Source organism: Ambystoma mexicanum, chromosome 3p, assembly GCF_040938575.1.
Source record: "Ambystoma mexicanum isolate Mex_15411 chromosome 3p, UKY_AmexF1_1, whole genome shotgun sequence".
NCBI classification, from domain to species: domain Eukaryota; kingdom Metazoa; phylum Chordata; class Amphibia; order Caudata; family Ambystomatidae; genus Ambystoma; species Ambystoma mexicanum.
Genome location: NC_090925.1, coordinates 527249574 through 527272998, shown reverse-complemented (window position 1 = coordinate 527272998; position 23425 = coordinate 527249574). Strand labels below are relative to the sequence as shown.

The following is a 23425-nucleotide window of genomic DNA, read 5'->3' as shown; positions in this document are numbered from 1 at the left end:
TCAGCGTCCTCTGAATCCTCTACTTCTATTGGGAAAAAATGCGTCCTGCTGTCGGGAGTCCCAGTACTGGGCTCTTGGGCCCTGAGGTCTCCTGTTGGAATTGTATCGGCCGGTCGATCGACCTCTATAACGGCCGGCCCCTGCAAAAACCCGACTTGGGAATACTAGAGGCTGTCTAGTGGAGGTCCCATCACCTGGATCATCTTGCGTGCCAGCTCTGGTGCCCAATATCTCCTCCAGGACCTGCAATCTGTCCTGAATAAGCTGCACTCCCTGGGCCACTGCCCTTACTAGAGAGTCTACCAGAACTCTCTTAAAGCTCTGTGAGAGGTCTACCTCCTCTTCCAGGAACTCGGGTTCCTGGTTGCTATAATCGTACCAGTACTCCTCTGGTCTGTCAGAGGCCATCTCTGTGAGGTATGATAGGGAAGTGCAGCTGCAGGCTTAGTGGCTCTGCTAAACTGACCTGTCTGCACCGCAGATTCTGGCCAAGCGTTTTCATATATATATATATATATACATATATATATATATATGGGTTTTTTTTAAACCCTAATTTGGGCTCAGCCTCTGTGTCTTCATGAAAACGCTTCAAAATTGTGAGGAGAATGCTCTTTTTTGCCGCGTAGAATGCTCAAAACTGCTCCGGTGCGGCAAGACGCTTTCCTTTTCGTTCCGAGTGGAACGTTATCCAAGCGGAGCCTTCTGCGCATGCGGGGGCTCCCTTAGCGCGCAAAGACGTTCCTGACTGGCCAAACAAACTCTTCAGGCCGCAGTAACGTCCACGCTCCTACTTCAATGTTTACGGCCCCAGTGCAAGCGAGATCGCCTGCAGGCCGAATGTAAGGAAATACAAAACTCTAATTGCCGAACGCATTCGGATGAAGAGTTTTTACCTGATGTAAATATATATAAGTGAAATATAATTCAAATAAATATTCAGCTTAGGCTGACTATTATTTAATTATAAAATGGAGTCGACGGGTAGTCACCTCCTGTTTGTATCCTAGTCTTTTAACACATTATAAACAGAAGGAAATGTATTTAAAAGTTATTCCTGCAGATGTGTCCCTAGCATAACTAGTATTAGCCCTGTATGTGAAATATCTACTGTGTAGATAGAGCCAGCCCTAGTATGTGCTGGTGTGCCGCCTGCAAGGTAATGTAGAGGTCCTCACCCTTTCCTCTCTCATTACTTTCCTCAATATCTAAAACATACATGCACACTTACTGGTGTTTGGTTTCAATCTTTATTTGTACCTCCTCCAGTGTGTGTGTCTTATCCAAAAGTGTTTCTATGACCACTAAGGTCAGAGAACTATAAAAAAGCTGAATTTCTATTCACCCAGAAAGTTATTTATTATATTGGGTATATACAGCTTGGATTGATTACTTATACGATCCCTTTCATCTATGTATGTAGGGTCTCGGAGTATGGATTATCAGTCCAATACTGCTACAAAAATAGTCAACCGGTTTCAGCGGTGCAAGTTAGTAGCCGCTTTCTTCAGCACAAATGCTTCTTAGTGTTGCATTCTTAGTGCAATACTATTCTTTTGCATGGATGCTGAGAGGTATCTTCGGGCGTCCAATGGGCTTTAAACGGGTTTGTCCCTGAGTCCTATGGGATTAAAAAACAAGGAATAAGACAGATGTACTATCATCAGTCTTTGAGCGCTTTTTCGAGGTAAGTATCTTGTTTCCTCAAATGTAACTATTATTCCACATTGTATAAAGATGTTGGCCTTACCTATGTTTGTTTTGAGGTACCGTCTATATTCTTGTTGTATTGGAGTCTCGGAGGAATCTGTTCTCACTTGACCAGTTTTCTTTGTCCTTTAGAATCTAAAGATAGATGGCATACAACTGCTGATATCTCTCATTATACTGGAGAGTATCTTGGAAAGATAACTATACGTGACTATTTCAAAGTTTTTTACCTGTCTTGCATTTGTGTCCTTGTCTTGGTTCACAGTGGCTGCATAAAAGTTGTTTGTCTGTGTCTATGGAGTCTATAAGAAACAGAAAGGCCCTGTCATTATAGAGCCAAGGTTCTTATCAGATATACATAGTATATTTGTTATTTCGGAGGAAAAGTCCCTGTTCGTATGGGTCCCCACCATTTTACCTATTACACATACAGTGTTAGTTGATGTCTCGTTATCTATAGCAGCATACTAATGTCAGTCCCTTAGTATGAAAGGCTGTTATTTTACCAATATCGGGGTTGTCCCATTGGAGTTAACGCGGTATGTCAAAAAAGTGTATTCATTGCGTTGCGTGGCAAACTACTTGGCCTATGGCCGTATCTAACAATGAGATACTAATAGTGTTTCCACGTCTATCTTTCCAAAATGACTGACGGCCCCCTCTTGCCTCGTAATTGCTTTCTCTTAGTCTGCACTGCGTCTCGTCTCGTTTCCTGCTTGGCTATTTTTGCAGCCGCCATCTTGGATTTCGGCGTGTATTTACATGGACAATGTGATCACGTGACTTCATTGTGTTTAGATGAAACTCTCATCCGTTTTTATAACTATAAAGTGCCGGATAGTTTAGTGTCTAGAATGCACTCCCTGTATTATATTCATTTGTTGACTTGTTTAATCTGAGTTTTTACTCGAAATGTTATGTCTATAAAGGACTACAGTTTGTACCCGGATCTCGCGGGAATTGTAGTTCGACTGAGGTGACTCCTCTTTCCGATGGACAATGTGGTACATAATACACAATGTATTGGTGTTGTATTAACTTGCAATACTAGATTTTTATAATCATCAAGATAGAAATTGCCTTTTTAATCAAGCGGGGGCTTTGTGACTTGCTTTGAAACGCTCATATTTGCGGAGATCTTATATTCCGGTGCGGGCTGCATTATGGGATATGTAGTGTAGTAGTTTTGCACCACGTACTTGACATGCAGGATGCTGTTTCAGGCCATAGACAACAAGGTTATGGTCCTAAAGTAGTTAACGTGTTTGTCATGGGAGTCAGCGGTCACTCATATATATAATGCTAAACTATATTGGCCGCGAAATGTCTAAGCAGATGTCTACTTAGATCGATGTCAATACTGTCCATACCCTTATAGTACAGGATACTGCATGTGGAAATTTTGAATTCATTTTTACAATTCATTTTTGTGAGAAAGAGGATGAAATGTCTCTGTTTCTTGATAGCTAAGGGGCTTAAACTGGATTTTAATTGATTCAAGATGGATGTTATTATTGTGAAATATGAAGATGGAATTGGAGCTGTATTCTTTGTACATTTCCTCTTTCATTCTACTGCCAGCATTTGCCAGCAGATTTCCTCGTTTAAGCCAGACTTATGACTTTGAAGTCTGAAGATCCATAGTTGTTCTCTTCTAAATAAGAGTACCGCGATGCTGCCACCTCCTTTTGGTACTCTGACTTTTTCAAGTATTGTCCAGGTAAGTTCATCTTCTGTATGTCCCATTTCAATATAATGTTCGACAAGGGGTGCAGTTCGTTTCTTAGTCCTAATGTTGGACCTATGTTCGCCAATGCGTGTCTTTATGGCCCTCGTGGTCATTCCAATGTATTTTTTATTACATGGACATTGGATCAAATATACCACATTTGTGGTGTTGCAATTTGTAAGATGTTTCTGTTGCCAGGGGTATTTCCAGCCTATGTCGATAGAGGTTGTGCGTTTAGTGAATCTACATACAGAACAATTCCCACATGGTGTATGGCCCAGTGGTCTAGATGTATTCCATAGTGTCTGTGTATTCATATTGCTTGGTTCTTCTTTGTATGTATGTACTAAACAATCCCTGAGTTTTTTCCTTCTTTTTATCGTGAATAAAGGTTCTGGTAAATTGTTCTCTCCCACATTCAGTATGTGCCATGCTTTGCAAATTTCTTTTTTCAGTCGGTTAGTGACTGCTGAGTGGCTGAAAACTGCTGTAATCTTGTTGTCACCTCTGCCTCTCTTATCATGTTGTATGAGAGTTGTTTCTCTAGGTATATTCCTAGCCCTCTTTCTGGCTTGTTTAATGATTCTGTGGGGATAATTTCTGTCCTTGAGATTGTTAGCTAATCTTTCTGATTGTTGATCATACTCTCTTCTGGTCGTGCAGATCCTTCTGAATCGGAGGAACTGTCCGAACGGGAGGTTTTCTTTCAGTGATCTTTGATGATAACTGTTATAATCAAGAAGGGAATTTCAGTCTGTTGGTTTTTGGAAGACAGTAGTTTCAAAGGATTGCCCTATCTTCATAATTTTCAGGTCTAGAAAAGTGGCTTCTGTTTTGCTAGCTTCATATGTGAATTTGAGGTAAGGGTTTAATTCATTAGTCCAGCAGATAAAGGTATCTAGAGTTGACCTGTCTCCATCAAATAACAGTAGAATGTCGTTGATGTATCAATGCCAACTCACAATGTTCTTGATGAATGGATTAGTCTCAGGGTAAATATATCTCTCTGCAAAATCTGCAACATATAGGTTGGCTAAGGTGGGTGCGAAGGTTGCACCCATCACTGTTCCGGCTATTTGTTCATAATAGCTTTCTTTGTTGAAGAAATAGTTCTTCGTTAATGCTATGTCTGCCAGTTGCATTATTAGCAAGATGGGCATATTGAGGGATTTGGTTTGTAGTACCTTTTCGATGACTAATAAGGTTTCTCTTTGTGGAATTTTGGAATACAATGATTCTATATCCATTGTTACAATGAAAACGTCAGGGCTTGTTAAGTGGAGACTCTCCAGATGTACAGGGACTGCCGTGGTGTCTTTGGTATATGAACGCATCTTGCTGACTTCTTCTCTTAGGAAGAAGTCAGTGAATTGTGATAGAGGTTCTAATATGGAACCAATTCCAGATACTATTGGTCGTCCATGTGGTGGAGACACCCCCTTATGGATTTTGGGCTGGGCGTAGAAGGCAGGTCACCTAGGATTTTGTGGACTCAAAAAGGCTGCTTCTTTCGCGCTTATGTGTCCTTCGGCTTCTGCTTCTTCTATGATGGGGTTAATCATATTCCTAAGTTTGTCCATTGGATCGCTCCCCAATTTTTGATATGTAGTTCGATCTTCAATAAGGGTGTTGACCATCCCTTCATAGTGCTGTTTATTCATGATGACGTTAGCTCCCCCTTTGAGACAATTGGAATGAGGATTCAACAAGGGAACCCTCCCGTCCCCTGCACACTTTAGGATGTTTGGACTAAGTCCACTACTGTTTTCTCATATTAATACAAAAAACATATAAACCAAAGAGTTCAGTTGTGTGTTTTTATAGCAAAAGTTTATATCTAAAGTGTCAAATACACAATATTTCAAAAGGAGAAACATTTACAAATTCAAGAAGCAAAGCAGTGCAATAGTAGGTCACAATAAATTTGAAACAATGGTGGAATCCGATTCATGTGGCGACACGTTTCGAGGATACTTTCCTCTTCTTCATATGGCCAAAATTGAATTCTTCATACAAAAGGAAAAAAACAAAGGGGAGAACGTTTGTACAAGTTTTTTATACCTTGAGGTAATTCATTAAACTCATGCTGTACATTTCAGTCTCATCTGTGAGCCATAACAGACTACTTTGTCAGAGAAATTGTAATTAATCTAGTACCACAAGGGCACATTCATTCCCAGATAAATTCAGGGTGAGGGGAGGAGAAGAGGTTCAGAGAGACGTTTCTAGTCCAGTGCAAAAGAAGTCGTCGTTCAAAAGTGTTTAGAAAGAATGTAGGTAGGTAAAGGAGCCATATAGGACAAGATATAAGAAAGTATAATTACCAGTAAGCAAAGTGTTCGAGGGCATCGGATGCAGATAGAGATCCTTGGTGGTGAATCAAGCGATGTGTAGATCCTCCACGGGAAATATAGTTTTCTGTAGTCAAGAGGAAGACACAGCTGCAACAAAAATGAGGAGCAAGTGAGTAGAAATCAAACTATGATGAAAGGTAAGTTCAACCCTAGGCACTAGAAGAAATGTAGTACCTGTGGAGTGTACAAGAGGAGTGGCAAGTGCTGGAGAAAATATTCGAATGGCGTTGAAGCCTGATATATTTGTGGTTAATTCACGTTAAACACTGTGTAACTTCTGTTCAACGTTCATCAAGAGTCGATATAAGTGTGAGCTTGAGAGGAATACTAAAACAACATATATTGACACAATACTATCCACAACTAAAGTGTTAGCTGATGAAAAAAATACCTTGTGGTATACGCTTAGCAGTTATGGTGCGCGAGCTGTCAGGCACAGCGTGCTGGCAATGCGCTTTCTTCAGTGGGCGGTTTGTAAGGATAGGAACTCAGGCAAAACAAATACAGTGCACTTGTGCACTACGAGTCTCATGCGCAGATGATGATCTGTGAAAAAGTGTAACGGAGAATTAACCCGGATCGAGGTTAAGAAAGTACTTAAACTAGAAATCTCAATGGGATAGACAATGCCTGGTAACGTGCGCTTACCTGCACAATAGGAGACCAATCGCAAAGACAGCTGCCGCCGGTCAATGCGTCCTAGCAGCTATGGGAACGGCGCACAATGTGGAAGAAAAAGGTTGGCGAATGTGAAGATAGAGAAGGGACTAAAGCAGTCACCTAAAGGATCGGCCATCTTAGAATGGAGTAAGAAGTCATCGGGTGAGCCCGCCGAGGTAAACCACAATGTGTCAAGAGGAGTGAAAGTATATGTGGAATAAATAATGAAATTGATGAAAATAAAGATAAAAAATAAAGGGAAAATAGAAAAAGTATGAAGAGAAAATGTAAACAATACTAATGAGAAATCCTGCAGAGTCAGCAAAAAGAGACTATTCAATGGAGAAGTAGACAGATTAGGAGGTGCCACTGAAATACAGAAACGTCAAAATGAAACAAGTTCCATCCGCCAGAGTCCAAATGAAAGAGGGAATTTTAACCACTCACAAGGTTAATTAGCATAATGTATGACTGAAGGGTGGACAAAAGAAAATAAGCACAGTTTGTATACATAAGTTGTCGTCCAACATATAACACAAGAGTTCATTATATGTATATACATATATATACATTTTAGTTCAACCTTCAGTGGAGTATGTATTAAAAGGGTATCAAGAGAATAATACAAGTCATTGCAAAATACAATCGGATATTACTTGTTGGCAGTTAAAATTTCCAGATAAAATAAACTTGACATAACTTTGATCTTTACAAAAAAACAAGATGCTAGTGTTAGAGGTCAAACATACCCTATTCACAGGAAACAATTAAGGGTAAAATCTTCATTGAGGCCCCAAGGTTGCAAAGAGCCCATTCTGTCGATCCAATAGGCTTCTCTCTGTGCCCTTGTGGTACTAGATTAATTACAATTTCTCTGACAATGTAGTCTGTTCTGGCTCACAGATGAGACTGAAATGTACAGCATGAGTTTAATTAATTACCTCAAGGTATAAAAAACTTGTACAAACGTTCTCCCCTTTGTTTTTTTCCTTTTGTATGAAGAATTCAATTTTGGCCATATGAAGAAGAGGAAAGTATCCTCGAAACGTGTCGCCACATGAATTGGATTCCACCATTGTTTCAAATTTATTGTGACCTACTATTGCACTGCTTTGAATCTTGAATTTGTAAATGTTTCTCCTTTTGAAATATTGTGTATTTGAGACTTTAGATATAAACTTTTGCTATAAAAACACACAACTGAACTCTTTGGTTTATATGTTTTTTGTATTAATATGAGAAAACAGTAGTGGACTTAGCCCAAACATCCTAAAGTGTGCAGGGGACGGGAGGGTTCCCTTGTTGAATCCTCATTCCAATTGTCTCTTGTTTGTTGGGGTCTTGTGCCATGGCCTCAGTTCCTCCCCCGCACCTAAAATTAATCTACAGCATCTCTTACATGTATGTTTCATTGCCATTTAATTTGAGGTGTGCATCAATAATCAACCTTTTTCTGTTAGCTCCCCCTTTATCAGCTGATTATATGACTATTTCATCATTCGTCTGCAATTCTTTCAATGCTCTGATTTCTATTTTAGCCATATTGTGGAAATCGCTAGTTGTTTCTGCCTCAATTTCTGCTAGTGTTTTTTAGAATTAGTTTCTCAAAGGTCTGTGATTCCACTGTTATCGCATGGGGAGGAGGATAGTATGTGGATTTATTATGGAGTCAGCCTCATTTTTTTCATGAGTTGCGTTATCTCTATTCTAGCCTGGAAAGGGTCATGTGTAGCAGTGGGTACGAAGAACAGCCCTTTTTGAAGGACTCTTAAGTGTGTAGATGATAGGGGGAGAGTAGAAAGATTCACGACAAGTGATTCTGTTTCAATTTGCTCTGGGTGCGTTCTCATTCTTGTGGGGCATTCTGTTGGTACCATCCCCTCCCTCTGTTCCTGGTGACCCTGGGTGACTGCTCCTGCCACCACCCTCTGGATCGTCCACGGCCTCTTGGGGCCTGAAAACCCTGGGTTTTTTCCACCTCGATTTTGTTCCTGGTTTTCAAAACGTAGGCTTTTGTTGGTCCTGCCTGTGTCTTCGTCCGAACTGCCACTGGAGAAATTCTCTGCCAAGCAGGAGACGAGACGCAGTGCAGACTAAGAGAAAGCACTTACGAGGTAAGAGGGGGCCGTCAGTCATTTTGGAAACATAGACGTGGAAATACCATTAGTATCTCGTTGTTAGATGCGGCCATAGGCGAAGTAGTTTGCCACGCAACGCAATGAATACACTTTATTTGACACACCGCGTTAACTCCAATGGGACAACCCCGATATTGGTAAAATAACAGCCTTTCATACTAAGGGACTGACATTAGTATGCTGCTATAGATAGTGAGACATCAACTACCACTGTATGTGCAATAGGTAAAATGGTGGGGACCCATACGAACAGGGACTTTTCCTCCGAAATAACAAATATACTATGTATATCTGATAAGAACCTTGGCTCTATAATGACGGGGCCTTTCTGTTTCTTATAGGCTCCATAGACACAGACGAACAACTTTTATACAGCCACTGTGAACCAAGACAAGGACACAAATGCAAGACAGGTAAAAAACTTTGAAATAGCCACGTATAGTTATCTTTCCAAGATACTCTCCAGTATAATGAGAGATATCAGCAGTTGTATGCCATCTATCTTTAGATTCTAAAGGACACAGAAAGCTGGTCAAGTGAGAACAGATTCCTCCGAGACTCCAATACAACAAGAATATAGATGGTACCTCAAAACAAACATAGGTAAGGCCAACATCTTTATACAATGTGGAATAATAGTTACATTTGAGGAAACAAGATACTTACCTCGAAAAAGCACTCAAAGACTGATGATAGTACATCTGTCTTTTTCCTTGTTTTTTAACCCCATAGAACTCCGGGACAAACCCGTTTAAAGCACATTGGACGCCCAAAGATACCTCTCAGCATCCATGGAAAAGAATTGTATTGCACTAAGAATGCAACACTAAGAAGCAAACGTCCTGAAGAAAGTGGCTACTAACTTGCACCGCTGAAACCGGTTGACTATTGTTGTAGTAGTATTGGAATGATAATCCATACTCTGAGACCCTACATACATAGATGAAAGGGATTGTATAAGTAATCAATCCAAGCTGTATATACCCAATATAATAAATAACTTGCTGGGTGAATAGAAATTCAGCTTTTTTTTATAGTTCTCTGACCTTAGTGGTCATAGAAACACTTTTGGATAAGACACACACACACTGGAGGAGGTACAAATAAAGATTGAAACCAACCACCATTAAGTGTGCATGTATGTTTTAGATATTGAGGAAAGTAATGAGAGAGCAAAGGGTGAGGACCTCTACATTACCTTGTAGGCGGCACACCAGCACATACTAGGGCTGGCTCTATCTACACAGTAGATATTTCACATACAGGGCTAATACTAGTTATGCTAGGGACACAGCTGCAGGAATAAGTTTTAAATAAATTTCCTTCTGTTTATAATGTGTTAAATGACTATTATTTAAGTCATAATATATTCGCCTTGCACTTCGCTGCCGTTACGCTGCGCATTATTGAATTTTTACATATTGTCAGTCAATAATCATTAATGAAAGCAAATGTGTACTTAGCTGTCGAAAGCAGCAAAAAAGAAGAGGAAGGCACCTAGTCAGAGGGACACTTATACCAGAGGAGGACACCTCATTGGAGGACAGGAGTAAGGCTAGGACTACCAGAGAGCCAGAGACTCATGGGAGATGTAGTTGATAGACTTCTGTTTCGTTACAAGTTTATTTTGCTTTTTCTTTATTTTCTGTGCCAGTTGGGCACATTTAAAAAAAAAAAAAAGCTATATATCATAAGGAATATCAAGATTTAAAAAGCTGTTAAGCAGAATTAAAGAAGAATAAGCATAATGCTCGCCTCCGCTCTTGTCATAGAATTGATAATGAAAATTATAGATTGAGCAGTGAGAAATGAACAGCAGTATAATCGGGAAGGCCCCAGCGACAAGCTCACTAAAGGTGTCATCACACATATAAAGGTAAGTGTGGTGTGCCTACTTCAGTTTGCAGTGGTGCAGGCACTCCGATTCTCCAAACCTTAATCTTGTTGGGTCATTAGTTAATTACTGATGGGACAATGCCCAAAGGCCAGAAATGTCAGAACAATGTGGGCCAGTTATCTCGGCAAAAGTGGACTCTGTTGCCATAATGAAATCAAGACACTGCTTTTACAGTCCTGTGCTTTCATTTAACAAACAAATACATTTGGTAGTAGCATTCTTGAGTAGCTTCAACTGAACAAATTGCGTTTATGCACCAAATAACAATCATTTGCAAATAAAAGGCCAAGTAATGGGAAAGTGGTGCAGCGTGACATGGATTTGGCCGCACAACATATTGTCCAGGTCAACACTGATGAGATTTAACGACAGGACACGTGGGCCTCCTATTGTGCATTTCAATCTATTATTCCCGAGAACAAAATAAACATTATTTAAACAATTTCAATGTTGTCCTCCTCCAAGGGATTACATTTCCCACAAGTCATTTCTTAACAATAGAGCTTGTATACTCCATATTGTTTATTGGCAGTCATACAAATCTGTACCACTGTGAAAGCTTTCTTTTTTTTGCTGCTGTTCACCCGGAAAGATAAGTGCCCTACGTTAAAGGTAAATTCTCTACGCAGAAACGTCAAACAAGATGGCGTCCACAGTGACCCTGACATTCTGTGTGACTGGGCTCTCAGAATATGATCCATATGTTTCTTTGGGATTGAAAATTCCTGAACTAGCGTGCAACGAAGCAAGAGGCTTTTTGTTGAGGATTAAGCAATGGATGGCAACCTTTGCCGATACTCAACCTCACAATACAGAAGGGTTGATGTTTTGGGAACAATATGTGAAGGAGGTGGCAAAATATTTCCCAACCTTTTTTCCAAAAGTTAATTTTCTAGCCCATGTAGGTTTTGCCCAGGTCTGGTAGGAGACGGAGAAACTCTTCTGGCCAATCATGCTGAGTCACCGGCTCCACATGCCCCTCAAGGGCTTAGCGTGGGTTTAATGATGAGTATAACTTCCCTTTCTTGTATATATTCCACTAATCTGAATTTCAGCAGATAAAGACGCTGATATTTTTCCACTAGATCTTTCACGGATGACACACGATGGGAAAGGGCCCAAAGCAAGTGGGAAAAAAAGAAGGATCCAAAAAGCGGCAACCTACGGAGGACCCACCACCAACACCTCAGTTTTCTCCCCATTCAACTTAAGCCAGCTGTTACACATCCATTCCCCATGGCTTCAAGACATACCCGAAATCTGGTGGCTGTATTAGGAAGAGATGGATCTAAATGAACTAAGATTTGGTTATAGTCAGCATAAAAATAACAACAGAAGGCGTGGGAGGAGATAAGCTTGGTCAAAGGTTGAATATAGACATTGAATAACACAAGGGAGACGCCTGAACCCTGAGGGAGACCATACGTCAAGGTGGTGGGAGAAGAACGAAATGGGGAGGTCAGGGGGGAAGAGATTGGTTCCAATCACAAAGAAAGGATGAGAACCAATAAAGGACAGCACCAGAAAGGCCAGCCCTGGCGAAACGGTTGAGTAAAACAGTGTGGTCAATTATTTCGAACACTGCAGACAAGTCGAGTAGCAACAAAGCTCCAACACAGTCTTGATCATACAGATGGGCAAGGTTGTCAATAACAGAGACCCACACACTTTCGGTTCCCGACCAGGGCGAAAGCCGGATTGTGATATATGGAAAAAAGCACATTCTTCAAGAAAAGAACTCAAGAGGGTCGACTTAGGCTTCAAATGAGATGATAGTTAGCAGGAACAATAGGATCCAAGAAGGAGGGACAACAAAAGAGTGCTTAAGAGATGATGGGATCCACCCAGTAGAAAGTGAGATGTTAATGGTAGATGTAATCAAAGGGCCAATATGTGGTAGGGGGGTCTTTTAGGATGGCTAGGGATAGGATCTATAGCGGATGGCGACTTCAATTTAGATGCAGCCATCACGATTTCCAGAGAGGTAAAAACGGGAAACACAGGCCAGAAAGAAGCAGGACAGATGGTAAAGACCACAGCATCAGAAACAGGAGACCAGAGGTGCAAATATTTCGCAAATGTTGACAATCTTCTCATCAAAGTATCATCACAAAGAAGCACATAGGGATTGAGATGGCTGGACAGGCACAGAAGGAGAAGCCGATAAGGAAAAATCAACAAATTCTTTAGGCCTGTTAATAGAGTTTTTAACCCAGTGAGTGAAATAATTATACTTGGCATTAAAGATGGCTTTGTGATAACTAGATAAGATAGATCACAAGGTAAATTTATCAGCCTGATCATGCTTTAGGCACCATTAACGCTCAGCGTGCCTCTTTTGGAGGCGATGTGCACGAAGATGGACTGTGTACCAAGGTTTAAAAATCTGAGTTCTACGTTTGCGCATTTTAAGAGGGGCTAGAGAGTCCACAACTGAAGAGAAAGCTCAGCAGTAACATTTACATCAGCAACCGGGCCAACAGAACAGGCCTCTAGCTGGCGAGAAATTTCCTAAGAGGGCACAGAACGCCAGTCGTGTTGAGGGACCGAAGAGGACTTAGCGACTACTGCGGACAAAGACATCTTCCAGGAAAATGGAATGAGAAAGGGGTCAGACTAGAGAATAGGAAGTGCAGGATGGGCCCAGGTGTCAGATTTGGAAGCCACAATGAGATCCACTGTGTTACCCAATGGGTCGGGCCAGAAACCAACTGAGAAAGGGCGAGCTCATTCATAGACAAAATAAATCTCAGAGTTTTTGAGTCAGAAAGATCATTAGATCCAAGATTACAATCACCAGCAATTAAAACATGAGGGGTTCGAAGTTGCAGAGCAGCCGCCAATTCCAAGAAAGTCACAAAAAGTAGGATCGGAGCCAGGCGGGCGATACACAAGCAAACAATGCAAAGACAGAGTAGGAGAAATGGTGAAACAGCAAACAAGGCCTCCTTTGGATATTATGGTTCCACGCCAATAAGGTCCCTGCAAAGAGGGAGTTAAAAATAATAGCTACCCTGCCACCAAGGCGAGGAGTAGCACGATCAACCTGTAAAATACTACAGTTATTAGGCAGCAACTCAACTATGGCAGCACCAGATGAATCATTAAATCATGTTTCAGTGACACACATAAAATCAGAACGGTGGTCATTTAAGATATTATGATAATGAGCAGTGTGGGCTACAAGACCGCGAGAGTTGCGAAGAAAGCACTTCAATACATCAGGGAAGTGAGACAACCCTGCAGCCTCAGCAGCCAAAGAGAACCTCCTAGGCAGGAACAGGGACATTGATACTAATCGTCCAATGAGTAGAGCCCTGCAAGCCAGCCATAACATAGCTCCCGGCACATAAATGCTGATTGAAGGAGTCAGGTGACCCGCTGAGCGAGGCCACTCCAAGGGTTCACAATGAAGAAATAAATCCGCCAGAGGGCAGTCAAAGAGGAAAATAAATAGTCCACTAAAAGCAATTCAGCTCAAATATAATAGCACCAACCATAAAATAAGGACATTGGGGAAAGGGATGCACAGTGTAATATTAAAACAGACACTCTGCTAAAAACAAAATCAGTAAGAGTGCGATGGACTGCACACACTTTCACACACCAGAGTTACTTGCTCAAGAGCCAGAGTGATATCTACACCAGGGTGTTTCACAAAACGTCTGAAACCAGTTGCAGCAGCCTTGCGAAACCAGGGGAGTTGGATGCAAATGTATTTGCACCATAGTCTGATTATGTCGCCTTCCAGGGAATTAGCTCTGATCCACAGGAAGGCTTCCATGAATCGCTTGCAGAAACAAGGTGTTCTTGTAAATCAAAGCAAATCAGAAATATTACCTTCCTATGACACAAGATCAGTGTGGTCCTGGCAGTTCCTACACCTGCCACAACACAAAATAAGATAGAAAAAGAGTTAGATTTTGTCTTAAAACCAGGGCTTTAAGAGGGGTAAGAAATCGAGTGGGGGGGTGGGCTTATTTGTGGCCGTGGCTTGCAGTATGGGTGTGGCTTAAAAGCAAACAAATATACGAATGCATGTAAGCATTTATATATTTGTATACGTACGTTACTATGGTTTGTGTACTATGCAAGCCATCTTTTATAAACATATTTAGAAATGCGTTACATATGTCTATGTTTATAAAAGATGGCCTGAAAAGTACACAAACCATAGTAAGGTACGCACATAAATATACAAATGTTTACATTTATATATTTGTTTGCGTGCCTTGATATGGTTTGTGTACTGAAAGATGGCTTGAAAAGTACACAAACCACAGTAAGGTATGCACACAAATATATAACATTTATATATTTGTGTGCATATCTTATGGTGTGCGTACTTTTCAAGCCATCTTTTTAAAACATTTCTATGATTATAAAAGATGGCTTGAAAAGTGCACAATTGAATCCCTCTTTTATAAAGCTTTGCCGACGGACAAAGCCTGAGGCGTCTTTGTCCGTCGGCAAAGCTTTATGAAAGATTACTTGAATTGTGTACTTTAAGCCATCTTTTATAAACCTCGAAATATGTCGAGGAGTCCCCAGGTTTGCATAGGGTTAAAGACCCCTCGGTGACCTGGGGAAACAAAGGGACAATAACTTCCTCTAGTGACCCCTCAAAGGAGGGGTCACCAGAGGAACTTACAGTGACTGGCAGACGTGCCAGCCAGAGTGTCACTGTGGCTGGCTGGCACTTCTGTCAGCTTACCTGACTTAATGGCAGCGCATCCCGCCAATGCTGTGGTGGTACCGGAGGAGCCCCACCAGGGCCACGGCTCAGCCCCACTTTTTGGAGACTGCCATGGGCCAGGCCCCGGCTGGTGCCAGCCCACTTAAAGCACAGCTTAAAACACATAGTTCACCATCTGGCCAGTATTGTAGGCCTGCTGTAGTTCCCTATTCAGGCAATTCTTTGGGGCCCCTATAGTACAGGGGCTACAGAGGCTGAAGATCAATTGTCTCTGTTAGGGCAATGTCTACGTGGATTGGGTTTGTCTCTGTTAGGAAGCCAGGACAGAAAATAGGGTTCTATGTTCATTTATCGACATGCATTTTTGCAGAAATGTATTTTCTCCAAAAAAAACATCAAAATGTGTTTTACTTTTTTGGGGGTTCCCCCTATAAATCTAACACTATACACTACACCCCTTTTTTTATGGGTTTTTCAAGAACAAAATTTACCGAAAACCCAACGCAAAAATGCATGTCGATGAATAGATGTTATACCGAAAATAGGTGGTGGCTGTGCCACATGGAAGACGGTAACAGTAGGGCTATATTCAGGTTGCCCCACAGTGTACTGTTGAAATCTGATGCAAGCCTGGCAGGAGTCAGGTGGGGAGAAACCTCAACTGGTGGTCCATGGTCCGTTGGCAAACCAGCGCACATAAACTATTTAGAAGTGCTCGTCTGGTCTTTTGCAACCAGGTCCTATGCAAAACAAAGTCTTCAATGCATCATCATTCTAAGTATGGATAACGTAACAGTGGTCCATTACCTTAACAAACTGGGAGGCACAAGCATATACATTGTCAAGGGCCTTTAAGGAATTAGGTCTTCCCCATCTAATCATGGTGTAACAGAATATCGACTGGGAAAATGCAGTCCGGTGGCAGACTGCTGTTATCTGCTGCCCAGGGACGGCTGTGATTGGCATGTCTCCCCGCATTTTTCAGTGACTTTGATATCGTTGGATCCCCATGGACATCGACCTCTTCACATCTAAGCTGAAGGCTCAGATTCCTTAGTTGTTCAACTGGAGGTGAGACCCTGGAGCCCTGTCCAAGGATATCTTTTTTTCCAAGAGTCGGTGAAGAAACACTGAAGTACACTCTCCCTCCCTTTTCTCTTATTCTAAGGGCACTGCCCCAGATTTCCCATGTCTTGATAACTTAACGTTGTCTACTTACGGTCTATTATCCTCAGTTCCTAGAGATGAATGTTGATCTGCAGATTCGTCTTCCACCGCCCACTCCCTTATCTGTTGTCAAGTCCAGAAGGGTTCTTTCATCCTCTAGTTGTGGAGGGTTCTTGTATGCTGATGCCTTGGACGGTTTTGTGCACCACTGATCCACCCAGAATGTTTTGCCAGTGGCTACCGATTTCCTACAGGAGCTCTGTGTCCCTGGAACCCAGAAGCCTTAGGATTCTGCTTGGAAATCTTGGGTTGACTGATGTATTTCTCGATACTCGGATCCCTTTTGTAGCACCTATGCTAGAGGTTGTGAATTTTCTGGATGAATTAACCTTGTCTCAATCATATAGGACTTTCAACATTATACAGCCACCATTTGTCCCCAGCAGGAGAAGACACATGGCAGGCCTGTGAGTCAGCAGACACTTTTATGCAGGCCGGTATGGGGCATATGATTTAAATGCCCGCTGCTGCTGGATGTTAATCAGATTCGTTATCGTTTCTTTAAATAGGGCCCCAATAAGGACCTAACTTTGTAGACTTTGCCAATTAAATGAGTGCCTCTTCTTTGCTTAATTTATTTTTTAAATCTGTTTGAATATTAGGCCATTAGACCCCAAATGATACTCTTTCTTGCCAAGTGGGCTATTCTTTTACATTTCACGGAGGACTGAGACAGGTTTTAGGCCAGTAGAGTATCCTGCATTCCATGGCTTTCCAAAGTTGTGTGTGAATTGTTGTCTTAAGTTCTATGAAACTAAAACACAAGATCTGAGGGATGCTTGTTCTTAGCCATGAATTTCATACACAGCACCTCACAGATCCATTGCTTCAACCATGCTTGCTGGATGGGTTTGTTTGGTCATGGCCCAGGCAGACATTTACGTTGATTCCGGTGGTGCACACTTGGTTAGAGGAGCTATGACTTCCAAATCATAGTAGGCTGGCAGACGATTAGAGGACATCCTCCGGTCAGCTGATTTGTCCAATGAGACTGTGTTTAGTACTTTCTATTGTAAATCCATGGAACACGTTTCTTCTGTTGTTTTGTCAAACCTTCAAAGCTGCATTACAGGAATCAATTCTGCCCTGCCATTAAGTAGTCATTTTGCTAGTATGGGACAGAAAGTCGAGATTTCATTAAGGACATGGGGGTGAGCATTATCGGACCTATGGGACTTGAGTGTCTTTAGTTGCCCACCCTGATTTCTGCAGATTGTCATTGCAGCCTCATGAATGAAACTCCTACTAAGTTCCACACTAAAACTGAACTAGCAGTGATCCCCATCAGGAAGGTGAAGCAGACACACTGTGGTATACCTCCTTTGCCTCTTAGGGTAGGGCAGAGTGTACTCTTCAATATGCGATTTTGTACAAAAGTAAAACAAACAACAATACTGCTGCATACCAAAATTAAAGAATGCACAACAAAGTTTCTATACATATCCCACCCCTGTCAAGAAAAACACAGATTGCAGGCTATGGAATAAATAATACACTTTATTTGACACACCGCGTTAACTCCAATGGGACAACCCCGATATTGGTAAAATAACAGCCTTTCATACTAAGGGACTGACATTAGTATGCTGCTATAGATAGTGAGACATCAACTACCACTGTATGTGCAATAGGTAAAATGGTGGGGACCCATACGAACAGGGACTTTTCCTCCGAAATAACAAATATACTATGTATATCTGATAAGAACCTTGGCTCTATAATGACGGGGCCTTTCTGTTTCTTATAGGCTCCATAGACACAGACGAACAACTTTTATACAGCCACTGTGAACCAAGACAAGGACACAAATGCAAGACAGGTAAAAAACTTTGAAATAGCCACGTATAGTTATCTTTCCAAGATACTCTCCAGTATAATGAGAGATATCAGCAGTTGTATGCCATCTATCTTTAGATTCTAAAGGACACAGAAAGCTGGTCAAGTGAGAACAGATTCCTCCGAGACTCCAATACAACAAGAATATAGATGGTACCTCAAAACAAACATAGGTAAGGCCAACATCTTTATACAATGTGGAATAATAGTTACATTTGAGGAAACAAGATACTTACCTCGAAAAAGCACTCAAAGACTGATGATAGTACATCTGTCTTTTTCCTTGTTTTTTAACCCCATAGAACTCCGGGACAAACCCGTTTAAAGCACATTGGACGCCCAAAGATACCTCTCAGCATCCATGGAAAAGAATTGTATTGCACTAAGAATGCAACACTAAGAAGCAAACGTCCTGAAGAAAGCGGCTACTAACTTGCACCGCTGAAACCGGTTGACTATTGTTGTAGTAGTATTGGAATGATAATCCATACTCTGAGACCCTACATACATAGATGAAAGGGATTGTATAAGTAATCAATCCAAGCTGTATATACCCAATATAATAAATAACTTGCTGGGTGAATAGAAATTCAGCTTTTTTTTATAGTTCTCTGACCTTAGTGGTCATAGAAACACTTTTGGATAAGACACACACACACTGGAGGAGGTACAAATAAAGATTGAAACCAACCACCATTAAGTGTGCATGTATGTTTTAGATATTGAGGAAAGTAATGAGAGAGCAAAGGGTGAGGACCTCTACATTACCTTGTAGGCGGCACACCAGCACATACTAGGGCTGGCTCTATCTACACAGTAGATATTTCACATACAGGGCTAATACTAGTTATGCTAGGGACACAGCTGCAGGAATAAGTTTTAAATAAATTTCCTTCTGTTTATAATGTGTTAAATGACTATTATTTAAGTCATAATATATTCGCCTTGCACTTCGCTGCCGTTACGCTGCGCATTATTGAATTTTTACATATTGTCAGTCAATAATCATTAATGAAAGCAAATGTGTACTTAGCTGTCGAAAGCAGCAAAAAAGAAGAGGAAGGCACCTAGTCAGAGGGACACTTATACCAGAGGAGGACACCTCATTGGAGGACAGGAGTAAGGCTAGGACTACCAGAGAGCCAGAGACTCATGGGAGATGTAGTTGATAGACTTCTGTTTCGTTACAAGTTTATTTTGCTTTTTCTTTATTTTCTGTGCCAGTTGGGCACATTTAAAAAAAAAAAAGCTATATATCATAAGGAATATCAAGATTTAAAAAGCTGTTAAGCAGAATTAAAGAAGAATAAGCATAATGCTCGCCTCCGCTCTTGTCATAGAATTGATAATGAAAATTATAGATTGAGCAGTGAGAAATGAACAGCAGTATAATCGGGAAGGCCCCAGCGACAAGCTCACTAAAGGTGTCATCACACATATAAAGGTAAGTGTGGTGTGCCTACTTCAGTTTGCAGTGGTGCAGGCACTCCGATTCTCCAAACCTTAATCTTGTTGGGTCATTAGTTAATTACTGATGGGACAATGCCCAAAGGCCAGAAATGTCAGAACAATGTGGGCCAGTTATCTCGGCAAAAGTGGACTCTGTTGCCATAATGAAATCAAGACACTGCTTTTACAGTCCTGTGCTTTCATTTAACAAACAAATACATTTGGTAGTAGCATTCTTGAGTAGCTTCAACTGAACAAATTGCGTTTATGCACCAAATAACAATCATTTGCAAATAAAAGGCCAAGTAATGGGAAAGTGGTGCAGCGTGACATGGATTTGGCCGCACAACATATTGTCCAGGTCAACACTGATGAGATTTAACGACAGGACACGTGGGCCTCCTATTGTGCATTTCAATCTATTATTCCCGAGAACAAAATAAACATTATTTAAACAATTTCAATGTTGTCCTCCTCCAAGGGATTACATTTCCCACAAGTCATTTCTTAACAATAGAGCTTGTATACTCCATATTGTTTATTGGCAGTCATACAAATCTGTACCACTGTGAAAGCTTTCTTTTTTTTGCTGCTGTTCACCCGGAAAGATAAGTGCCCTACGTTAAAGGTAAATGCTCTACGCAGAAACGTCAAACAAGATGGCGTCCACAGTGACCCTGACATTCTGTGTGACTGGGCTCTCAGAATATGATCCATATGTTTCTTTGGGATTGAAAATTCCTGAACTAGCGTGCAACGAAGCAAGAGGCTTTTTGTTGAGGATTAAGCAATGGATGGCAACCTTTGCCGATACTCAACCTCACAATACAGAAGGGTTGATGTTTTGGGAACAATATGTGAAGGAGGTGGCAAAATATTTCCCAACCTTTTTTCCAAAAGTTAATTTTCTAGCCCATGTAGGTTTTGCCCAGGTCTGGTAGGAGACGGAGAAACTCTTCTGGCCAATCATGCTGAGTCACCGGCTCCACATGCCCCTCAAGGGCTTAGCGTGGGTTTAATGATGAGTATAACTTCCCTTTCTTGTATATATTCCACTAATCTGAATTTCAGCAGATAAAGACGCTGATATTTTTCCACTAGATCTTTCACGGATGACACACGATGGGAAAGGGCCCAAAGCAAGTGGGAAAAAAAGAAGGATCCAAAAAGCGGCAACCTACGGAGGACCCACCACCAACACCTCAGTTTTCTCCCCATTCAACTTAAGCCAGCTGTTACACATCCATTCCCCATGGCTTCAAGACATACCCGAAATCTGGTGGCTGTATTAGGAAGAGATGGATCTAAATGAACTAAGATTTGGTTATAGTCAGCATAAAAATAACAACAGAAGGCGTGGGAGGAGATAAGCTTGTTCAAAGGTTGAATATAGACATTGAATAACACAAGGGAGACGCCTGAACCCTGAGGGAGACCATACGTCAAGGTGGTGGGAGAAGAACGAAATGGGGAGGTCAGGGGGGAAGAGATTGGTTCCAATCACAAAGAAAGGATGAGAACCAATAAAGGACAACACCAGAAAGGCCAGCCCTGGCGAAACGGTTGAGTAAAACAGTGTGGTCAATTATTTCGAACACTGCAGACAAGTCGAGTAGCAACAAAGCTCCAACACAGTCTTGATCATACAGATGGGCAAGGTTGTCAATAACAGAGACCCACACACTTTCGGTTCCCGACCAGGGCGAAAGCCGGATTGTGATATATGGAAAAAAGCACATTCTTCAAGAAAAGAACTCAAGAGGGTCGACTTAGGCTTCAAATGAGATGATAGTTAGCAGGAACAATAGGATCCAAGAAGGAGGGACAACAAAAGAGTGCTTAAGAGATGATGGGATCCACCCAGTAGAAAGTGAGATGTTAATGGTAGATGTAATCAAAGGGCCAATATGTGGTAGGGGGGTCTTTTAGGATGGCTAGGGATAGGATCTATAGCGGATGGCGACTTCAATTTAGATGCAGCCATCACGATTTCCAGAGAGGTAAAAACGGGAAACACAGGCCAGAAAGAAGCAGGACAGATGGTAAAGACCACAGCATCAGAAACAGGAGACCAGAGGTGCAAATATTTCGCAAATGTTGACAATCTTCTCATCAAAGTATCATCACAAAGAAGCACATAGGGATTGAGATGGCTGGACAGGCACAGAAGGAGAAGCCGATAAGGAAAAATCAACAAATTCTTTAGGCCTGTTAATAGAGTTTTTAACCCAGTGAGTGAAATAATTATACTTGGCATTAAAGATGGCTTTGTGATAACTAGATAAGATAGATCACAAGGTAAATTTATCAGCCTGATCATGCTTTAGGCACCATTAACGCTCAGCGTGCCTCTTTTGGAGGCGATGTGCACGAAGATGGACTGTGTACCAAGGTTTAAAAATCTGAGTTCTACGTTTGCGCATTTTAAGAGGGGCTAGAGAGTCCACAACTGAAGAGAAAGCTCAGCAGTAACATTTACATCAGCAACCGGGCTAACAGAACAGGCCTCTAGCTGGCGAGAAATTTCCTAAGAGGGCACAGAACGCCAGTCGTGTTGAGGGACCGAAGAGGACTTAGCGACTACTGCGGACAAAGACATCTTCCAGGAAAATGGAATGAGAAAGGGGTCAGACTAGAGAATAGGAAGTGCAGGATGGGCCCAGGTGTCAGATTTGGAAGCCACAATGAGATCCACTGTGTTACCCAATGGGTCGGGCCAGAAACCAACTGAGAAAGGGCGAGCTCATTCATAGACAAAATAAATCTCAGAGTTTTTGAGTCAGAAAGATCATTAGATCCAAGATTACAATCACCAGCAATTAAAACATGAGGGGTTCGAAGTTGCAGAGCAGCCGCCAATTCCAAGAAAGTCACAAAAAGTAGGATCGGAGCCAGGCGGGCGATACACAAGCAAACAATGCAAAGACAGAGTAGGAGAAATGGTGAAACAGCAAACAAGGCCTCCTTTGGATATTATGGTTCCACGCCAATAAGGTCCCTGCAAAGAGGGAGTTAAAAATAATAGCTACCCTGCCACCAAGGCGAGGAGTAGCACGATCAACCTGTAAAATACTACAGTTATTAGGCAGCAACTCAACTATGGCAGCACCAGATGAATCATTAAATCATGTTTCAGTGACACACATAAAATCAGAACGGTGGTCATTTAAGATATTATGATAATGAGCAGTGTGGGCTACAAGACCGCGAGAGTTGCGAAGAAAGCACTTCAATACATCAGGGAAGTGAGACAACCCTGCAGCCTCAGCAGCCAAAGAGAACCTCCTAGGCAGGAACAGGGACATTGATACTAATAGTCCAATGAGTAGAGCCCTGCAAGCCAGCCATAGCATAGCTCCCGGCACATAAATGCTGATTGAAGGAGTCAGGTGACCCGCTGAGCGAGGCCACTCCAAGGGTTCACAATGAAGAAATAAATCCGCCAGAGGGCAGTCAAAGAGGAAAATAAATAGTCCACTAAAAGCAATTCAGCTCAAATATAATAGCACCAACCATAAAATAAGGACATTGGGGAAAGGGATGCACAGTGTAATATTAAAACAGACACTCTGCTAAAAACAAAATCAGTAAGAGTGCGATGGACTGCACACACTTTCACACACCAGAGTTACTTGCTCAAGAGCCAGAGTGATATCTACACCAGGGTGTTTCACAAAACGTCTGAAACCAGTTGCAGCAGCCTTGCGAAACCAGGGGAGTTGGATGCAA

The 23425-nt window shown here is 41.6% G+C and overlaps 1 long non-coding RNA gene across 1 annotated transcript in view; it reads right to left on the bottom strand.

Moving 5' to 3' along the window:
- Positions 1 to 5289: 5289 nt before the first annotated feature.
- LOC138579563 (uncharacterized) overlaps positions 5290 to 23425 on the bottom strand; it is a 71508-nt gene continuing 53372 nt past the window's right edge. The window contains exons 2-3 of the long non-coding RNA XR_011304074.1: positions 5764 to 5880; positions 5290 to 5445 (exon numbers count right to left, since the gene is read on the bottom strand). This is a non-coding gene — a long non-coding RNA (uncharacterized lncRNA). The remainder of the gene's footprint in view (positions 5446 to 5763; positions 5881 to 23425) is intronic.